Consider the following 9,094-nt stretch of genomic DNA (forward strand, 5'->3'; position numbering starts at 1 on the left):
AATGCATTATATTTATTGATTTGTGTATGCTACACCTTCCCTGCATCTCTGGGATAAAGTCTACTTGGTCAGGGTGAATAATCTTTCTGATATATTCTTATATTCTGTTTGCCAATATTTTGTTGAGAACTTTTGCTTCTATGTTCATGAGGGAGATTGGTCTTCAGTTTTCTTTTTTTGTTCCATCTTTGCCTAGTTTTGGTATCAGGGTGATGCTTGCTTCATAGAAGATTAGTAGGATTCCTTCTTTTTCGATTTTATGGAAAAGCTTAAGGAGCAGTGGTGTTAGTTCATCCCTGAAGGTCTGGAAAAATTCATCAGTGAATCCATCTGGGACCGGACTTTTCTTATTTGGGAGATTTTTGATAACTGTTCGGATCTCCATGCTTGTTATAGGTCTGTTTAAGTGATTAATCTCTCCCTGATTTAGTTTAGGTAAGATATACAAATCAAGGAAATCATCCATTTCTTTCATATTTTCATATTTTGTGGAGTATATGTTATTATAGTATATCCCTATGATTTTTTGAATTTTTCTAATATCTGTTGTGATGTTGCCTTTTTCTTCTCTAATTTTATTAATTTGTGTCTTTTCTCTCTTTCTTTTGGTCATATTTACTAAGGGTTTATCAATCTTGTTTATCCTTTCAAAGAACCAACTCTTTGTTTAATTGACTCTTTGGATTGTTTTTCTGGACTCTATTTCATTAATTTCTGGCCTAATCTTTATTATTTATTCCCATCTACTGATTTTCAGTATGCCTTGTTCTTCTTTTTCTAAGGCATTAAGGTGAAGCATTAGGTCATTTACTTGTGACCTTTCTAATTTCTTAATAGAGACACTTAAAGCTATAAATTTCCCTCTTAGGATTGCCTTCATTGTGTCCCAAAGGTTTTGGTATGTTGTGTTCTCATTATCATTTGACTTTCTGAATGTTTTGATTACTTTCTTGATTTCTTCATTGATCCATACATTCTTTAGTAGTGTATTGTTTATTTTCCATGATTTTGTGTATGTTCTATAGCTTGTCTTGCTATTGAGTTGTAGTTTGATGCCATTGTGGTGAGATAGAATGCAAAGAATTGGACTTCCATTTAATATGGTGGCATAGGTACCACACCAAAGCAGCCTAGGGGGAAGGCCAAAAAAAAAAAAATAAATAAATAAATAAAGAAGGAAAGAAAGAAAGAAAGAAATGGAAAAGAAACCCAGCAAAATATACACTTTTACTAAAATGTGAGTTGCATAGGAAATTGAAACAGGAGCAGAAAAGTAGGAGAGATCCAGAGCATCCAGAGCCCACACAGGCTGGCAGAAGCTACTCTGGAGGGCTGGCTCCATGTTCAAGACCACTGCAGCAGAGTGCCAGCCAGGCTCAGCTTGAGCCACAGGAAAAGCCAGGTGAGGGGCTTTTCCACTCACACCAGAGCTCTCTGCAAACTCATGAAACCTGAAGGGAGAACGACAGTGAACAATGGAGGAGCAGATCACAAGGTAGAAGAACACTTGGAAATGCGAGCAAACTAGAGCAGCATCGGCTCCCTCCCCTTCCCCACCACCAGTGCCCAGCCCTCAGAAGAGAGCATTGGTCCAGGGACCCAGCCACACCTACTTGAACTGACAGCACCAAAGAGGGACCCAATCAAGAGCACAGCTGAGACCAAAATCATGCCAAAAGGTAACTGGGATTACACCAGGTCAGTGGCTAATAAACCTGGTATATATGCCTGAACCAGAAGTGCTAATTGCACCTTCTGTATCAGGATAATTATATGTTAAATTGGATGGATGGTCAAGATTTCCATTCTTAAATAAGCTGTATTTGGGGCTTGTTATTTGTTGTTTCTTGAATTATAGTGGCTTTGTTTACTCTTCTGTTATACATTAGGGAAGGGTCTCACCTGATCACAAACTGACTTGGAACCCTCTACAGACCAGAAATGTTAACCACCTTGTTTTCAGAATTAAGGGAGTGGGTGAGGCACCACACAGCCTAAGAGACAGACAGGGAATCTGGCTGTACTGTTCTTCATTGAAAGTGTACATTGTTTAGTTAAATTTTAGAATCTGCCTGTACTTTGTTCCAGTTAGCCTACTTGAATGCTCTCATATCAGGCACACCCAACACCTAGCTTCACTTTTGTAGATATTTTGAGAGTCTTGAGAGCTATACCTAGTGCCTTAAGCTCCTACCCTGAAGATATATAACATCAGATCGATCAATACATCACATAATACCCAGCTAACTGGAAAACCCAATCATTAAATAATCCAAGATGAAAAATATATACATTATAACACAAGAAACACCAAAAGTCAAGACAATATAAATTCACCAAAAAATATTAATGCATCAGAAATGACCTCCAGTGAGAACAAGTTAGAAGAAATGCCTGAGAAAGATTTCAAAAGAATGATTATAAATATGTTCAAAGAAGTGAAAGAAGAAATCAAAGGAAGGAAAGAAGACAAAGGACACCTATGTAATGAAATAAAGAGGTCAATACTAGACATAAATAAAGAAATAGAAATAATAAAGAAAAAACAGTTAGAATTACTAGCAATAAAGAACACAGTTAATGAAATAAAAAAAAAAAACTCTATAGAAAATCTCACCAGTAGAATGGATAAAGGAGAGGACATCATATCTAAGCTAGAAGACCAGGTGGCAGATCTAATACAGTCCAACAAAAAGAAAGACAAACTGATAGAAAAGTATGAGTGGGAATTTCAACATATTCAGGACACTATTAAAAGATCAAACATAAAAATTTAGGGCATAGTAGAAGGAGAAGAATTTCACTCCAAAGGCATAGTTGGTGTCTTCAACAAAATCATAGAAGAAAACTTCCCCCAAATTGTGAAAGAGATGCCAATTCAGATGCAGGAATCCTTTAGTACACCAGCCAGACAAAACATGGAAAGAACCTCGAAACCAAAGAAAAATATTGAAAGCAGTCAGAGAGAAAAATCAAGTGACCTACTAAAGCAAGACTATCAGGATTACAGCAGATTACTCAACACAAACTTTAAAAGCCAGAAGTGTGTGGAGTGATATATTCCAATAACAACTGACAACCAAGGTTACTTTATTCTGCAAAGTTATCCATTCAAATAGATGGATAAATAAGGGCATTCAATGACAAAACAGGCTAAAGGACTATTTGAAGACAAAACCAGCTCTACAGAAAATACTTGAAAGAATCCTCCATGCTGAAGCAAAAGAAAAGCACACTTATAAGGAACCAGGAAAAAACAAACACAATAGAGCAAAGGTAAAACCAGAAGAACTCAAAAAAAAAAAAAAAAAACAGGCAAAAATGAACGCACACCTTTCAGAAATAATATTGCTTAATATCAATGGCCTCAATGCTCCAACCAAAAGCCATAGGTTTGCAGACTGGGTTAAAAAGAAGGATCCTTCAATTTGTTGCCTCCACGAAAGCCACCTTTCTATGAAGGATGGATACTATCTTAGGGTGAAAAGTTGGAAAACAGTGTTTCAAGCAAATGGACCTAGAAAACAAGCAGGTGTTACTATCCTAATATCTGACAAGGTAGACTTCAGTCCTACATTAGTTAAGAAAGATAAGGAAGGCCACTTTATACTGACTAAAGGCATCCTCCAACAGGAGTACATTACAATCCTAAACATATATGCACTTTATATGGGGGCCCCCACATTTAGCAAACAAATGCTATTAGAATTATGGTCACAGATAACACTGAACACAGTGGTAGTGGGGTACTTCAACATCCCACTCTCATCAATTGAGAGTTCTACCCCCTGGAAAAAATAAACAAAGAGGCATCTGGAATAAATGAGGTCATAGAAGGCATGGACCATACAGATATATACAGGACATTTCATCCAAATGCTGCAGAATATTCACTTTTTTCAGCAGCACATGGAACATTCTCTAAACTACACCATATATTAGTACACAAACAAATCTTAACAAATACAGGAAAAGTGAAATAATTCCTTGCATTCTGTCTGACCACAATGGAAAGAAACTACAAATCAATAGCAAAAAAGGCTATAGAGCATACACAAAATCATGGAAATTAAACAACATATTACTAAATGATGAATGGGTCAATGAAGAAATCAAGAGGGAAATCAAAAAAAATACATATAGAGAGAGAGTCAAACAATAATGAGAATACAACATACCAAAATCTCTGGGACACAATGAAGGTAATCCTAAGAGGTAAATTTATAACTTTAAGTGCCTATATTAAGAAATTAGAAATGTCACAAGTAAATGACCTAATGATTCGCCTTAAAGCCTTAGAAAAAGAAGAACAAGGCAAACCCAGAATCAGCAGACAGGAAGAAATAATAAAGATTAGGCCAGAAATTAATGAAATAGAAACTAAAAAATCAATCCAAAGGATCAATGAAAGAAAGAGTTGGTTCTTTGAAAGGATAAACAAGATTGATAAACCCTTAGCAAATCTGACCAAAAGAAAGAGAGGAGAGACACAAATTAATAAAATTAGTGATGAAAAAGGTAACATCACAACAAATGCCAGGGAAACTCAAAAAATCATAGGGACATAATATAAAAGCATATACTTCACAAAGTATGAAAATCTGAAAGAAATTGATGATTTCCTTGATTTATATGACCTACCTAAAATAAATCAAGATGAGATTAATCACCTAAATAGATCTATGACAAGCATGGAGGTCCAAACAGTTATCAAAAATCTCCCAACTAAGAAAAATCCAGTCCCAGATGGATTCACTGCTGAATTTTTCCAGACCTTCAGGGATGAACTAGCACCACTGATTCTTAAGCTTTTCCATAAAATAGAAAAAAGAAGGAATTTTACCAAACTCCTTCTATGAAGCCAGCATCACACTGATACCAAACCAGGCAAAGATAGAACAAGAAAAGAAAATTACAGACCAATCTCCCTCATGAACATAGATGCAAAATTCTCAACAAAATATTGGCAAACAGAATACAAGAATATATCAGAAAGATGATTCACCCTGACTAAGTAGGCTTAATCCCAGAGATGCAGGGATGGTTCCATATATGCAAATCTATAAATATAATACAATATATAAATGGATTGAAGGACAAAAATCACATGATCATCTCATTAGATGCAGAGAAAGCATTTGACAAAATCCAACATCCCTTCATGATAAAAGTACTACAGAGACTGGGAATAGAAGGAATATATCTCAATATAATAAAGTCTATTTATGACAAGAATACAACCAACATATTACTAAATGGGGAAAAACTAGAAGCTTTTTCAGATATATTTCTTTATTCACAGTGTCCTTTGCAATAAAAAAAAAATTTTATAATTTTATGAGGTCCCAGTGGTTAATCTGTGCTTTTATTTCCTCAGTAATTGGGGTTATATTCAGAAAGTCTTTGCCAAGACCAATATTTGGAAAGGTTTCCACTACTTTTTCATCTAGTAGTTTTAGAGTTTCTCATCTGATGTTAAGGTCTTTAACCATTTGGACTTAATTCTTGTGCTTGAAGACAGAGAAGAACCTACTTTCATCCTTCTACAAATACATATCCAGTTTTCCCAAACCATTTGCTGAAGGTACTGTCATTTCTCTGATGAGTATTTTTGGCATTTTTATATTGCCAGCACTATATCTGATAGAGGATTAATAGCTAGGATATACAAAGAGCTCAAAAAGTTAAATAATAAGAAATCAAACAAGCCAATTAAAAAATAGGCTATGGAACTAACTAGAAAGTTCTCAAAGGAAGAAAGACAGATGGCATATAAGCATCTAAAAAATGTTCTACATCCCTAGTCATCAGGGAAATGCAGATTAAAACTACATTGAGATTTCATCTCACTCCTATCAGATTGGCTACCATCATGAAAACAAATGATCATAAATACTGGCGGAAATGAGGAAAAAGAGTAACCCTTCTACACTGCTGGTGGGAATGCAATCTGATCCAGCCATTGTGGAAATCAGTGTGGAGGTTCCTAAAACAACTGAAGATTGATCTACCATATGACCCAGATATAGCACTCCTAGGCATATATTCCAAGGACTCATCTCATTTATTAGAAGTACATGCTCAAGTATGTTTATTGCTGCTCAATTTATAATAGCTGGGAAATGGAACCAACCTAGATGTCCCTCAACTGATGAGTGGATAATGAAGATATGGCACATTTACACAATGGAGTTCTACTCATCAGTAAAGAAAAATGAAGTTATGAAATCAGAAAAATGGATGGATCTGGGAAGTATTATACTAAGTGAGGTAACCCAGGCCCAGAAACCCAAGCACTGCATGTTCTCTCTCATATGTGGATCCTAGCTACAGATGATTGGGCTCCTGTGTGAGAAAGAAAAACTCAGTAGCAGAGGGCAGCAAGCTAAAAAAGAGATACAAAGGGAAGAGACAGGAAGGGAGGAGGGTACTTACTAGGTTGGTATTGCACATATGTAAGTAGAAGAATAGATTAACCGGGGTGAAAAGGCCCAAATTGAGGTCTGGGGAGGAGATTGAATAAAGGAAAGGTAGAGGGAGGGCTAATAAAATTCTAAGAGGATATAAATAAGTCATATCGAATCCTCTGGTTATGGACAATGGAACACTCAGGAGCTGTATATCATTGCTAGAAAATTTTAGGGGCCAGGGATCAGATACCTTCCAGTGAGTTGTTGGCCAGGGAGGTCCCTGATGCCCCCAAAACATTATGTGAAATTTCTGAGGCTCTTGGTTTCCCACCAGGAATCAATGGTAAGACACTATTGCTGAAGACTCCACATACTTGGGCTGCAAAGCCACTGAGAAATCCTGCTGGAACTGTGCTGATAACCTCCTCCACATAGCCCAGCTGACAGAAAGCTGGAAGAAGCCATTCTACATGCAGTTCAATGGGACAAAGAGATACCACAAGTGATGATACTCAACAGTGAACATTGCAAGCCTTATAATTGGCCAACCAGACTAAATGAGCCAACAGGTGCAATAGTGGCACATTTGTCATGGTGGAAACCAACTGCTCTCCAATTGGACTGGAGGTCTGCTCCATGGGGGGGGAACACATTCCCGATACTGAAAAATTTAAACCGGGGTAGTCATGTGCCCTAGGGGTGTAACATCTTCTGATGTCTGGGTAAGTGTATTTATTATGCTTATCAAGTTGCCCAGTAAGCACTTCTCTTAATATTTATACCCTCATATGAATGCTATTCTCACTTTGGGTAGAGAATCTTCTCTTTTCAGATGGCAGTGACCTTGGGACAACTCAGAAACTATCATGGTGCTGCAAAGAAGTGACTAGATTACCGAGTAACATCTCAATCACACCTTCCAAGGCTCAGGGTCTAATGCGGAAGAGGTGGCGGAAAGAGTGTAAGAGCCAAAGGAAGGGTAGGACTCCTTACAACATGCTCCCTCCAGACATAAAATGGCCTTGATATCCATGACCTCATAGTGCCTGACACTACCTACACAAGACCATCATAAAGGAGGGAAAGATCATGACATCAAAATAAAAGAGAGACTTACTGAGATGGGAAGGGGATATGATGGAGAATGGAATTTCAAAGGGGAAGAGAGAGGGAGGGAGGGTATTACCATGGGATATGTTTTATAATCATGGAAATTGTTTAAACAATTGAGGAAAAATGATATTAAATTAAATATTTAAAAAGGCAAAAAAGGAAAAAAATTCCAAAATGTAATACAGTAAAAAAAAAAAAAAGAAAGAAAGAATGCAAGGAATTATTTCAATTTTCCTGTATTTTTAAGATTTGCTGTGTGTCCTAATATATGGTCTATTTTAGACAATGTTCCATGTGTTGCTGAGAGAATGTATATTCAGCAGCATTTGGATGAAATGTCCTGTATATATCTGTTAGGTCCATTTCTTCTATGATCTCCTTTAATCCAGATGCCTCTCTATTTTTTGCCAGATTGACCTGTCAATTGATAAGAGTGGGGTGTTGAAGTCACCCACTACCACTGTGTTTGGTGTTATCTATGACCTTAGTTCTAATAGTTTTTGTTTGATGAAGTTGGGAGCCCCCATGTTAGGTGCATATATGTTTAGGATTGTAATGTACTCCTGTTGGAGTATGCCATTAATCAATATAAAGTGGCCTTCCTTCCTTATCTTTCCTAACTAATCTTGGACTGAAGTCTACCTTGTCAGATATTAGGATAGCAACCCCTGTTTGTTTGCTAGGCCCATTTTCTTGAAACACCATTTTCCTACCTTTCACGCTAAGATAGTACCCATCCTTTGTAAAAAAATGAGTTTCTTGGAGGCAACAAATTGAAGGACCCTGCTTTTCAATCCAGTCTGGGGTCATTGAGTTTGCAACATGGTCTTGTGTTTTGGAAATAACCTTGGGCAGTGTGAAGCAGGTTTGCTGGATGCCTGCATGGAGACCCCATGCAGCCATGAGGATAAACTGTGGATTGCAGTGGAGACCCAGTGGAGATGCCGAGACCCCAAGATGGCTCCTAAGGAAAGCTACTGGCCCTGATGAAGTTTTCTAGGACTGTGAGTAGCCTAGCTAGAGGGGCAGAATTAGAAATCCAGAGACTTGTTGATGGTTAGAGTTATCAGACTTGGTGATTTGTCACTTACTAGAGTTGTTGAACTTGAAGCTATAGAGTTTGATGTTTGCCCTAGTTGTTTTAAATCATGTATAGCTTGAGTATTTATTTGTTATACCCAATGCCATCTTTTGCAGTGTGAATGTTTATTCTGTGTCATTGTCAGTTTTGGGGGGATTTTTTTTTTTTTGGTATTATGGCTCAGTTAAACTATCTTGGACTAGCCGGGCATAGTGGCGCACGCCTTTAATCCCAGCACTCAGGAGGCAGAGGTAGGAGGATCGCCGTGAGTTCGAGGCCACCTTGAGCCTCCATAGTGATTTCCAGGTCCGCCTGGGCTAGAGTGAAACCTTACCTTAAAAAACCAAAAAAAAAAAAAAAAAAAAAAAAAAGATCTTGGACTATGGGGATGTTTGAACATCATTGGGATTGATAAAACCTATGAAGACTTTAAAAGTTGGACTGAATTCATTGTACTTTACATCTTGTATGGATAGCAGTTTATGAGGGC

The sequence above is a fragment of the Jaculus jaculus genome, chromosome 4, assembly GCF_020740685.1.
Source record: "Jaculus jaculus isolate mJacJac1 chromosome 4, mJacJac1.mat.Y.cur, whole genome shotgun sequence".
Taxonomy (NCBI): Eukaryota; Metazoa; Chordata; class Mammalia; order Rodentia; family Dipodidae; genus Jaculus; species Jaculus jaculus.